Raw genomic sequence first — 13,670 nt, 5'->3', positions numbered from 1 at the left:
ATGTAGCATAGTGCGGCGGAAGGGGGTAAGAACCCGAGACAAAGTGGAGAAAGAGCTCTCGCATGATGCAGATGATATTCCAATCACAAGGCATTCTTATACCCGTGTAGATATGTGCAAATGGTGGAGAGGTCTACAAACTCTACGTTCACATCATCATTAGTCTTTTTGAATTATTTTTCCAACATAATTTTTGCGACAAGAATCTCATTGGAAAGTTTGTCACTGTCACAGTGTGTCTGCGTGCTCCGCTCTGCAGTGACTGACTGAGACGGGAAGCTCAGCAGGTTCACCACAAGCCGGAGAAGCGGCCACGCCCTCCCTATGCATCTACCAATCAGTAGCTACTTTGAATGAGGGATAGAGAGCAGAGAGCGCTCACTCTGACCATTTTTCTTGAAATCTTTTTTAAATTTGGGATCTTTGCATGCCATCACGTTTGGGGGGGCAGTCACGGCATTTGGGGGGGCATTGCCCCTCCTTGCCCATGCCTATATCCGGCTCCGCCTACACCCATAAAGCTTCATAGTCCTATAGACCCTTTGCAAACACGTGACCACGACCACGTGACGACGCCATGCTGGACGGCAAAATCACTGGATGCACAGGCTAAACAGTAGTAGACGCGCGGGAAGTTTGATTAGTTAAACAGGTTAAAATAGATAAGATACCACTAAACTTCATGGCTTCTTTTATTGAAAAAGTTGTCGTGCCGTTATCGGTCGAGGTAGGGCATCTGGTAGGTGCTCACAAAGAGCGGTATTTGGAGAAGTTGGAGATAGCCGGATTGGATACCGACCCATACCTTCTTCCTTCTTCAGTTTTTACGGACCTCATAAAATCGCCGAATCTGCCCGACTTCAGCCCACACGATTTGTACCACTATGTGGTAAACGGGGTATCACCATACACGGGTGCTGATCTTAAAGCCTTTAAAAGTCTGGATGCTTACCAGTTCTTTGTAGCTGGCTGGGTTACAGGTACGCGATGCTACACTAACGGCGGAGGGAGGTACATCATAATGGCAAAGGTAAGACATCAATCTATTTTTTACTTAAGTAAAGATTTATATATACCATTAATAATATAATATATAGATTTATATTATATTTATAGAATTTAAGATTTATATGTGTGCCTATAATTTTAGAGGACATTGTCGGCCGTGGCTTTTTAATCCACGCAGTAAACCACGGAGTATCTGTGATCAGTAGCCACACATAATTGTAACATCTAGCCATATTTATCTGTGATTATATTTACTGTAGCCTATGTTAAAATTTGACCAGGTAAACACAGCATAGTGATTAAGATGTATTCACAAGGTACATTTATGCAGCAGTAAACAATAACATCACACTTAACTTTCATGTAACTGCACAGCCCTATCACGCTCTGGTAACGTTACTTGCTCATTACATACCTAGGTTACTCATGTTACAAATTTTAATTTGACTGGGTCTCTATCTGGACATTGATGACTGTATGGTTTTACAAAAATGAATTACACGTAACTGGGGAATACATGAATCTTACCTAGTAAAAAATGCTCGCTGCAAATCCTGGAGTACTTGGAGGGCTGCCAGTCCTTTCGGCGGATAGCAGCAACCCATCGCTGCCTTCTCTCCCCATCAAATGGGATTCGATAAAACGATATATTAGCTTTACCCTGTCTATTAGCACAGCCCACGGCACAACACGAAATAACCATTTTATAACCAGAACGAACACAAACACGTACTCTTTTGGCTTGCCGTCCGTCTACAGAATAGCTCTTCCGCCGTCCGTCATGGCGTTCAGAATTCGCGCGAGTAGAGCGTGACGTCACATGCAAAGGGTCTATAGTGATCGCATTATGATATCGCTTGTTGCTGCTCTTCTTTGCCTGCGTTTTGATCTCCTATCCTCACATTAGCTAGAACATTTGTATACTGTAACGTACACACGGCAAGGTACTGTATATGCTTGTATTAGGCCTAATGTAGGCTATTGGGAGCAAACCACCCTGATGCTAAACCTTAAAAGCTTACTTCAAATATGATGTTTTCTTATTCGGTGAAGTTCGGTATCTTGCAACCATCTCTCGTCCTCTGCTCGTCCGTTTGAAAACTGCGCGCGCCGCGCTGCCGGCGAACGTAATTAAAAAAAAAAAAAAATCAGCATCTGCAACTGCAAATACAATTTTGGGGTGGCACCCGGGGTGGCCAATCGCATGTCAGGGGTGTCCAGTGCCACCCCGGACCCCCCTCTGGCTCCGCCACTGCGTCGCCGTATTTGTGTCCACCAGACCCTTCGAAGGCGAACCCAGTGTGGCGAGTTTCACCATTGGCTCGCTCCAGGAGCTGCGCCTGGATGACGGCGGCTATTAGCGGTACTTCCGCCTGTCCCGCGCCCAGCTTGATGACCTGTTGTCCCGCATCGGAACGAGGATCACCCTCGCCCTCATCCACCTAATCTGTCATTTATTTTTGTTTTGATGATAAATGGAGCCAGCCTCCAAAAGTGATTAATCTGTCCTGTGATTTTTCTCTCTCTCTCGAACAATTCTGTCCAGACACGAACTTATGCAGTATGTTGGTTGTCTTTAAATTATAATAATATTTGATATAATCTAGATATGGAATAAATAGCATTCAATACAAAATGAATATGTCTCATATATTGAAATCAAGTTTTATGTGATAAAATATTTGTTTTGTTGTGCATTAGAACATATTACAAAATAATTTTTTGAAGCATCCAGACACTTCACCACGTGACAGCAGCATGCAGCTAGGCTCCTGATTGGTTAACGCGGCGCGAATTGACGCAGAAATTCAGATTTTTCAACTCGGGCGGCAGACGCGAATTCGCGTCAAACGCGTGAATGCACAAATAGCACTAACTAAATCATTCGCGCGTAACGCGCTTAACGCGCCATACGCTCAATTCGCGCCATTGAGGCGTATGGCCTGTTAAGCACGAATGATTTAGTTAGTGCTATTTGTGCATTCACGCGTTTGATGCGAATTCGAATTCTGCCGCGCTCTACGCCTCATTCGCGCCGCAGGAATTTTTTACGCGCGTAACGCGTCTTTGCATTGACTTAACATTGAAATCACTCGAGCCTGATGCGCTATTCGCGTCCGGTGTGAACGAACCATAACCTAGCGAGGGAGAAGAATTAAGTTACATGAAACAATCCAACTACATATTTTACACCACTGACAAGGGAAAAGTCACTACTCACGGTGTTTATGGCTAGCTTCTAGCTTTCTGCGGCTTCTCTTTCAAGGTAGCGATGAAACGCGCTCTGTAGCGTTTCGTCACTACCTTGAAACAAGCATATAAAAGCATCACTGGATATCATACCAACAACAAACTATAGTTTTTCCCAACAGTACTTTTTTTATTCACGGGGTAATTTTTTTGATTGAAAATATTTTTTTTGATTGAAACAACTTTTTTGGAATTGAATGATTAAGACACAAATGTCCTACCCAGTGCTCGAATTGAGGGGGGGCTGGGGGGATCCGGGACCCCCCAATAGGTATTAGGGACCCCCCATAAGAAGTAAAAAATATAATTAGGGGGGGTCCCTCAGATATTTTTATTTTAGTAAAAAATAATAATAACAAATCTGATTAAATGCATGCAATGGATACGGTAAATTTCGTGAACTGATTATTTACAATAATTTTTTTAAAGTTGGCTAGTTGCCATGTCTCTTTAAAATGAAAACGCCCCGCCCCACATCAAAGAGTGCTGTGCGCATGACATCGTTGACTGACAGGACTGTTTGATTGGCGCCGCTCCGTTGAAGCTAATTTTAACTTTTAAAAAATGGAGAAAAATAAACCTCCACTCGAGGTCGGGAAGAGAAAGCTTCTTACCGACTTTTTTGAGGGGTAATTGTCTCTCTCTATATATCTTTCTACTTTATATCTACCCACACCATATCGGGGCTTTTGTATTCCTTGCGTAAATTGGAAACATTTAGGCTTAAGTTACTATTTTTTCATTATTAATAGTCCTGGTTCTAAGGGAGTGCTAGAGATCTCGACGGAGATGGATAACAGCTTTTTAGTAAAGGGAGCGATCGTTGTGTGCTTTCTAATTTCCATTCAGAATTTGTATAAAACTTGTTTTTCATGCTGCCAGCCAGGACCAATGGCCACGTAAACACAAAGTTTTGGGAGTTACATACGCATTTATGCGGGATTCACTCTTGAAATAGCAATAATTGACATTGATTGCCATGGCATTGTTTGTTTCTGAATAAAGCAGCCTTTTTCACTGAAATGGTAGTTGAATAGTTGCTGACTTACTCACTCATAACAGTGCTTTTCCGCCACCTACTGGAAGTAACTATGTAAAAATCGCATGTGCTGAAATAGTTGAAAAATCCCCACCAACACACAGACTGACAGCCTGTTTTGGCACAATCTATATGTTTAATATCTAATAAACAAGTTTCATCCATTTAATCAAGTCTTTTGGAACAAACATTATTATCAGAGTGTCACATAATCCACATTAATCATCCAGTTGTTTTTAGGGTAAAAACTACATTGGTAAAAAAAAGCTAGAATCATTCTGTTGGATGTACACTACTGTTCAAAAGTTCACGAGTCTCTTCTGCTCACCAAGCCTGCATTGATTTGATGCAAAATACAGTAAAAACAGTAATTTTATGAAATATTACTACAATTTAAAATAATAATACAATAAAATATCATTTATTTCTGTGATCAAAGCTGAATTTTCACCATCGTTTCTCAAGTCTTCATCACATGATCCTTCAGATCTGAAATATAAACTTTTGTAGCATTATACACTACCATTTAAAAGCTTGTGGTCAGTAAGAATGTATTTTTAAAAAATGTTGGGAAAGAAATTAATACTTTTATTCAGTATGGTTGCATTAAATTGATCAAAAGTGACAGTAAAGACATTTATAATGTAACAAAAGATTCTATTTCAAATAGAAACTGTTCTTTTGAACTTTCTATTGATCAAAAAATCCTGAAAAATAAAATAAATGTTTATTACATAAATGTTTGTTGATCATCAGATCATCATATTAGAGTGATTTCTGACGGATCATGTGACCCTGAAGACTGGAGTAATGATGCTGAAAATTCAGCGTTGATCATGCATTTTACTATATATTCACATAGAAAACAATATTTCACAATATTACTGTTTTTTTTTATCAAATCAATGCAGCTTTGAGCAGAAGAGACTTTTAAAAACATTTTAAAAATAAAAATATTGAAACCAAAACATGGCATTGTCTAGTGTGCAGGTAAAGAGGACCTCCAAGGCAAGCACAGTCCATTCCAGTTTAGCAGAGGGCAGTGGCAGGAGCTCAGCACAGGTTAGCAGCGACAAGATCTCAGAAGAGGACAAATGCAGTGATAACAGCTTTATATGGGTCTGTACCACCAACAGCAGCTCAGCACAGGTCAACAAAAGCAAAGAGCAGGTCAGCAACAGCTCAGAACAGCTAACTCCCACCAACAGCTCTGAACGGCTCAGCACCACAAAAACTCAGAGCAAGGAAGTTGATAACTGGAGAAATCAGTTAGAGATATGGAGGAAACAATACTCCCCATGGCTGTACATCAATGAAAACAAAATTGGATGTATTGCATGTAGAAATGTTAAACGAATGTGTACAAACAAAAAAGGTGTTCAAGTGGCAGAAGAGTGGGCTTTAGGGAGGGTCCAAGCAATGAATGTACGTGCCATGAGAAAAAAAATATACAAACACCGGGACAGTCAGGCTCATCAGAGGGCTCTAGAAATTGAAGCCCAGAAAGAAAAAGAGATCCTCCCCACACTAACAGAGAAGGTTAATGATGAGCTTGTCAGAGAAACAGCCAACAGTATAAGAACAGCCTACTTTGTGGCAAAAGAGAGATTAGCATTCAGTAAAATGAGCAGACTGATAATGCTGCAAGAGATCAGTGGAGGAAAAATGGGCCCTTCACACCGATCGGATCATACGTGTATCGCTATGATTGAACACATTGCCACTAAAATGAAAAAGTCAATGATAACCGCATTGAAGTCCAATGATTCTTTTGTGAGTTTGACAGTTGATGAAAGCAGTAACTTTGGCAAAAGCTATTTAATAATTTACTTGAGAGCAGATGTGACAGGCAAAGATGACATTGAAAACATTTTCCTTGATCTTGTAGAGCTAGATAAGGGAACAACAGCAGAAGCATTGTATCAAGCTCTTAAGAAAACCCTTTTGACAGCAGGTTTGGAAGATGAATATTTAAAATCACACCTGATCAGCATCGCCACAGATGGAGCATCAGTCATGACAGGAAGAGAGAGTGGACTGATTGCAAAGTTGAGAAAAGACTTCCCTTCATTGAAGAGCATTCATTGTCTTGCACACAAGCTAGAGCTGGCAGTGCATGATGCATGCAAGTCTGTAACTGGATGTAACCACTTTGAAATCTTTATTTCAAAGTTGTATACGTTTTACCACCAATCTCCAAAAAATGCCAGACTGCTCTATGATGCTGCCACTCATGTTAACATCTCACTGCTGAAGATTGGGCAGATTTTCTCCATTCGCTGGGTTGCCAGCAGTTTCAGCACTGTCAGAGCTGTTTGGCGGGACTTTCCAGCACTTGCCACACAAATGCTGAAAGCTTCTGTGGATGTTTCCCGCACTGATTTGGATCGACGAAAATGCAGTGGACTATTAAGGAAACTCAGCGGCACAGGTTTTGTTAAAGACCTTGCACTGATGAAAGATGTGCTGCGTGAGTTACAAAGCCTCTCTCTGAAACTGCAGAATCGAAACACATCTCTCACTGATGCCAGTCGGTGGACTCTTTTGACTATGGAGGTCCTGGAGGCCATGAAAACAACACCAGGAAAGTCATTCGCAAAGGCAGAAGGGAGGATAACAGCATGCATGTTCAAAGGCATCACACTAGAAGCCACCAAGGAGAATATCAACAAGAGGCAGTTCCTACAGGCCGTCATTGATAATCTCTCTGTACGTCTCCCTGACTCAGACCTTACTGAGCTTCTGACTCCACTCGAACCATCCTGTTGGCCCAAAGACCGTAATTCCCTTGTCCTGTATGGTGAAAAGGAAATTCATGACCTTGCTAAGCATCTAGGAGTAACCAGCAGAGCTGCTGTTGAAGAGTATAGGTTGTGGAAACTTGAAGGTAACAGTCCTGGGAAGACGATCAAGAGGCTGATTACAGCTAGCAAAACCTACCTGGCCACCTCAGCTGAATGTGAACGCGGATTTTCAGCCATGAGTGATACCGCTAACAAGAGGAGAAATTGCCTGAGGGCCAAAAGCCTTTCTTCTGTCCTGTTTCTAGACGTCAATGGCCCTCCAGTGGAGCAGTTTGACCCAAAATCGTTTGTGCTCTCTTGGTTGAAAGACGGCCATCGGCTGTCAACTGCAACCAAAACAGGAAGGCAAGCACAGACAAAACCACACAGACCACTGTGGTCTGTTCTAGATTAACATTTTTTCTTTCACCAACATTGCCTGTCACATGTGAACTCTTTGCTCTGCCATCTACCTTGTTTGCTTGCTTGGGCTTCCCAGAGCATTAAAAAACCACTCCTGATGCTTGTTTGTAAAGCATTTGGTGTACTTTAAAAAATACTGCAGTGACAATCAGTCTTTGTCTGGCTTGAATGTTATAAATACTTACTATCTGTGCACTCATGGAAGGACTCTTCGTCTTGTGTTTTCCTGGATGTTATTTGTGTCTCAGATATGACTTGATACGTGTTTTCTGTAACACATTATATATAGTTAACTTATGTTCAGTTCTCCATTTCAGTTGTGGGAAAAGAAACTGAGTTTATATATACTTTCTGTTGAAGAGGTCATTTCTCATTTGAGATTTTTGTTATCCCTGCTTCTGAAGAAATTGGATGCTTACCAGTAAATACTTACCGGTCCTGAGTTTTGGTTTATGTCTTCATCCACTGGTTCCTGAAATTACTTTGATGTTTGTTATGGATGAATCCTGAGTTGACTTTTGAGAATCTCCTGGACATGCCTATGTTAAACTTATAAACTATTCCAAAGACTGTATCCTGTTTGCCCAGTTGTCCTGTACTCTTTGAGTAAAGTTCCCGCACCTGGGTTCATACCTATCTACATCATTACAGCCTGATAGTATTTTTCCATTCTTTTGCTAATGTTTAAGTAATAAAAAAGTTGTGAAGATAGATATCCTTTTGAAGTTACTCACTGCTCTTTTATCACTGCTTTCGGAGACATTATGAAATAATTATTCCTGTGCCACTGTTGAATCTGACAGTGATACCATCCAGTGAGTCTGGAAGCCATCTGATTATTTTCTACTGTTTTTGAAACATTTCAATGTATTTTGAAGTTACTTGCTTTTACGGGTCTTCAAGAGCCTTATATGTAGTGCCTTGGTTGGTATATTTGCCATAGTTGCTGTTTTGGGTCTGCTGCCCTCTAAATCCAGTATTACTTTAGTAAGTAATTTAAAAGAATAATTATATATATATATATATATATATATATATATATATATATATATATATATATGTAGCCTATATAATTCTTTATCAAGCGTTTTTAATAAATAAGATATATTTATGCATATTATGATCAAATATATTGTATATTTTGTATAAAGTGTATATTGCAAGACTAAACCTACATACCCCCCCCCCCGTTAAAAAAAACTTGGGGACCCCCCATAAGACTTGACTCAATTCGAGCACTGGTCCTACCCATGTATGGCCCAAACACAAAAAAGATTACTTCAATCAAAGAGAACATTTTTAATAAAAATAAAAAGTGTTCAAATGCAATTTTTGGAGTCTCAATATTTTATTTGCATTCAAAAACAGTTTTCTATATTTGAAAATGTTTATCTGTTTATTGAAGTGACTTTTTTTATTGATTCTGTTGTTTGTTTGTTTGAAGCAACTTCTTTTTTGATTGAATGATAAACACACAAATGTCCTACCCATTATATGGTCCAATCAAAAAACAATGTTACTCCAATTAAAAAGGTTGCTTTAAACAAAAAAAAACGGACTTCTATCAAAGAAAACATTTTCAATCAAAGAAAAGCAGTGTTGAAATGTATTTTTTTGAGTCTCAAATATATTTTTGGATTCAAATACTTTTTTTCTTTGATTGAAAAGTTTTTTTTTAATTGAAGTGAAGGTTTTTTTAATTGAAAATATTTTTTTTGATTGAATAATAAAGAAACAAAACTACCTTCATACGACAGGATTTTGATCAAAGACTGTTATAAAAACCTGCATGGATGAATTGTTCACAATAGAAACCGTAATATGCGCTCAGTTTTTACTTCATGTTACTTTAATCATTGACAGAAAAGATTCACACAGACAGCATCCAACAACACAGCACTCATAACACGAATCATCCAGGATTTGGCAAAGCCACAGTCATGTTTTTTTTCTTCCCAAATTGTCTTTCATGGACAAGACAAATTTAAATGAACAAATATTGCTCTTTTAGAAATATCCACATTTCAGTTTTTATTTTATTTCAGACCTGAATCTAAGTTATTAACCTCTGCCATTCATGATGAACTATACTAACGGTCCAACAGGGCTATATGCGCACCTTAAGAAACATGGGATTTTCACTACAACCATAGTTTATGAGTGCAGAAAAAACATGTTTGTATTGAACATGTATGGAGGAACAGATTTTGTGTGAAAATTAATCATAAAAGTGCTTTATTTTGTTTACATAAATGTATGATGTGGCGAGGTGGGCCTTTTACCACAGACACACGGGGTAAAAGACACACAGAACTGATACAAATATTTTTAATATAATAATATTTATAATCATTTTTCTCAATAATCAATTTTCTTAATAAAAAAAGTCAATATTTATTCAAAACAATCACTTTAGCAAAGTTTGTACTATTTTCTGTTTATTTTGATCAATAAAATACTATATATTGACAATTTACTGTCAATAAAATCTTAATATAGAAATATATTTTTATAATTACAGAAACAAAATCATTTTAAAGTGTAAAGATTCTGAAAGCATTGAAGATCCCACAATAATTTAATATAGATTTACAGTAGTAACAATAAATATGATATTATATGATTAATATCATATATTTAAATATGATAGTTTCATTATAAATATGGTGATTATCTCTAAATATTTACCATCTGAATCTACAATGGAAAAATTATTGTCTTTCGCCCCAACAGCAGCGCCGCGTTTACCACAAATAACATCATTTTTCATATACCGTTATCTCAAAATATTAGGAGTGTAAATATTAATCGATTCGTATCGATGCATCGATTATACAGCCAACGATTCGATACATCGATAAATTATAAAAATTTTTGTTGATTTATTTGAAACTTAATAGATATCATGTAAAAATATCGAGTATCGAATCGTATCGCGAGGAATCGAATCGTTGGCTTAAGAAATCGGTTTCGTATCGTATCGTCATGAAGGCTTCGATTTACACCCCTACGAAATATGGCCAATTTCAGAGATCTACAACATTTTAAAAACATCAAATATTAGATCAAATTAGCACAGAATTAACTTTGTGCTGCTGTCGGCGATCGCGTCAAGAATCAGACAAATTTCCACATGCATCTCGAAAAGCGGATGTTTATGAAAAAGCGGCGGCAAGTTTTTGTGACAACAAATCAATTGACCGTTCGCCAAGACACGCCCCCTTTAGTTACTGTTGCTATGTCCGACAAGCCACGCCTCTCTCACGCCACACCATGTTCTCACGCGGTGAAAAATACATCGCGGAGCAGAGACGACACTGACAACACACTGACACAGGATATATTCAATATGAAACAAAGTCTCACCTTTCAAATTTGGTCATATTATAAAGGGTTGGTAAAACACGATATCACTTTTCTAACTTTAGCTAGTGTGTGATGTTGCTGTTTGAGCATAAACAACATCTGCAAAGTTACAGCGCTCAAAGTTGCTTATAAATAATTCAATTTCTAAGGACTACAGCAAACTACCGGTTTCGGACTACACGACATTCCTCCGGGTTTGCTGACGTCAGCATATCCCATTATTTACATAAACCCCTCCTCCGAGAATACTTAATAAGCGGGGCGAGGCCATTTTATATTGCTGTGTTGGAGAGGAGATGTCGCAATGGCGTCGAAACGCTGCTGTTATTTTAATCCGGATTGCAGGTCCACATTGTTCAGCCTTCCTAGGGACGAGGGAGTTAGGGATCAATGGTTAACATTTATTTTTAACTCGGTCCCTCATAATTATGACCCAAATCTCGCTCAATGCAGGATTCGCACATCGGCTTGTCCTGAAAGATGGAGCAGTTCCAACTTTAAAACCAGAAGCTTTTGTTTACGAGCCACAACCTGTAAGTATGATTTATTTTTAGGAAGTAAACAAATGACAACGCTGTTTGGCTCTGCTGGTTTGTTAAATAATTCATACTTAACGTTATCCGACAAACACCTAACGTTACAAACTTTTTTTTAATCTCAACAGCGAACTTGGAATTAGTGTAAATTATTCTTTGATTAGAGCTTTTATGTTTATCTACATGCTTGTTTATCTACAGGCATGCTAAACATGGTTCTGTGTTTGATTTGGCAGCCGATGTTTAGTGTTCGTTTTGGGTTAATAGTTCTGTCGACAGATATTTGTCTACAATCGTTCTAAAAATACAAATGTAACACGGTGGCATACAGTCAGTAACGATCACTATAGATCCGCAGTCTTTACTCAAACAAATCCCTTTGAGGACTAGTATAATTTGTTAGAACGATTATATGAAATTCTTGTTTATGAAGCTTATTTTTTGTAATTCTATAATAATTAGTACAATTAAATAACAGCGTATCTAAAAACTAATGAGAGAACAACAAAAAAACAAACCTTTCTGAAACGTCGTTTAGCAGCCGTTCTTGAACAGGTTCTGCTCGATCATCTTCACTAACGTTTCCCCGGGTCCGATTGGTTTTATTGACGCCATTGTTTATAATACACCAAAGCGCAAACCACCGGTAAAGGTAAGAGGCGTGACGTTTCCGGAGAACGTGCACTAGACGGTTAGCGAATCACAACACACTGGGCCAGCTAACCAATCTGAGCCCATTGCGTAGTTTTGAGGGACTGGCTTCACAGAAACCGGAAACCATCAGACCGTTTTTACAAGGAGGGACAGAGCAGTGTAGAATAAAGGTAAAATATATGAAAAATAATGCAATTTTTAAAAAACGACGCATGAACACATGTTACAGTGCACCCCACAAACACAATCAAGCCTTCGAAAAAATGCGTTTTACCACCCCTTTAAAGAAATTTAAACAATAAATACCGTTTTGCGGTAGAGCCTCAGTTAAAGCTGCTCGTGAACCGATCATCTCTTCCTTCTAGTTCATTTATAGCATCACATAAACATGAATGAACATCAGAAGGAATGTTGTTTTAACCGCGGAAAGACGTCAGTAGGGGAGAGCCGGGAAGATTGAAACGCGGGACGGATGAAACATTGAGGTTTCCTTGAAAACCACTCACGTCATGTTCGTCAAATTTCGTCAGCATACACAGCACGCAATGCCGACCAGACCCGCAAAAACATTTCTTCTTTACGTCATGCCGTTTTAAAGTTAGAGCCGGAAAGCTGTTTTTGGGTGCGGTTTGTGAATTCTTTCGTGCGGTAGTTTTTTTGACTGACAAGTTGTATTTATGTTTTCATGTGCCATTCATTGTAATGATAATACGGAAGGTGTATTAGTACTACAACACACCCTTAAGTGTGTAATATCAGAGTTTTTAAGTTTAGGGGCAAAACAGGTTTAACTGGCAGGAGGCGCTGTCGGGACGGTTGAAACAAGAGTTTACAGCCCCTCCTGCCAGTTAAATCTGGTCACCGATGATGCAGAAACATTACATCTGTGATCATTGTGACATGAGTTACACCTGTTATTTATATATTTGTGTATATATATATATATATATATATAACAAATATATATATATATATATATGTAGTTTATATATTATTTATATATTATATTATATATAGGCCTATTGTTTATATATTAGTTATATATTATATATTTGTTATTTAGCCTATACGCTACTGTTCATAAATGTTTATTTAGCCTATACAGTTCATTGATTCATATAGCCTACTGTTCCATGTTATCTCTTTAATAATCTTCAATAAATTTCATTTATCGTCTTCTGGTTGACCTAATTTTCTTCATAATAACAGGCTATTCAACTAGCAAACAATCAATATGACTCAAGGAAGAAATGTTAGAAAATGAATTGTAAAAAGATTTGTACGTCCTCGACAAAATAGCCTATTAGAAAGATTACACGAAATGCGCATAGGCTTATCGCCTATTGTTTATTCGGCGACAGAACAAAACTGTTAATATAAACCTTTAAATGAAAATAAATTACAAAATATGTTTGTAACAATATGTAAATAAGTTACCTGTCAGGTATTGTTAATAAAAACAAGCATTAGATCAATAGTTACCATTTAAACTGTTATGTTTCATCCGTCCCACCCCTGTGTTTAAATCGTCTCATGCGGGGCGATTGAAACAAAGCACAAGGGCTGCAGCTATCGATTCTTTGTGTAATCGATTAATCTAGCACTTAATCG

General features: G+C 38.2%; 1 protein-coding gene and 1 pseudogene across 1 annotated transcript in view; one reads left to right on the top strand and one right to left on the bottom strand.

Moving 5' to 3' along the window:
• Positions 1 to 13,670, bottom strand: part of LOC143735712 (uncharacterized) — a 237,035-nt gene that overhangs the window by 81,487 nt on the left and 141,878 nt on the right. The window lies entirely within an intron of this gene.
• On the top strand, positions 5,174 to 7,417 carry LOC143735703 (E3 SUMO-protein ligase KIAA1586-like; annotated as a pseudogene).

Source organism: Siphateles boraxobius, unplaced genomic scaffold (genome assembly GCF_051911475.1).
Source record: "Siphateles boraxobius isolate OS27281-9 unplaced genomic scaffold, OSU_SipBor_1 13, whole genome shotgun sequence".
Classification (NCBI taxonomy): domain Eukaryota; kingdom Metazoa; phylum Chordata; class Actinopteri; order Cypriniformes; family Leuciscidae; genus Siphateles; species Siphateles boraxobius.
The sequence above is the reverse complement of the archived record's forward strand: the minus strand, read 5'-3'. Positions and strand labels throughout refer to the sequence as shown.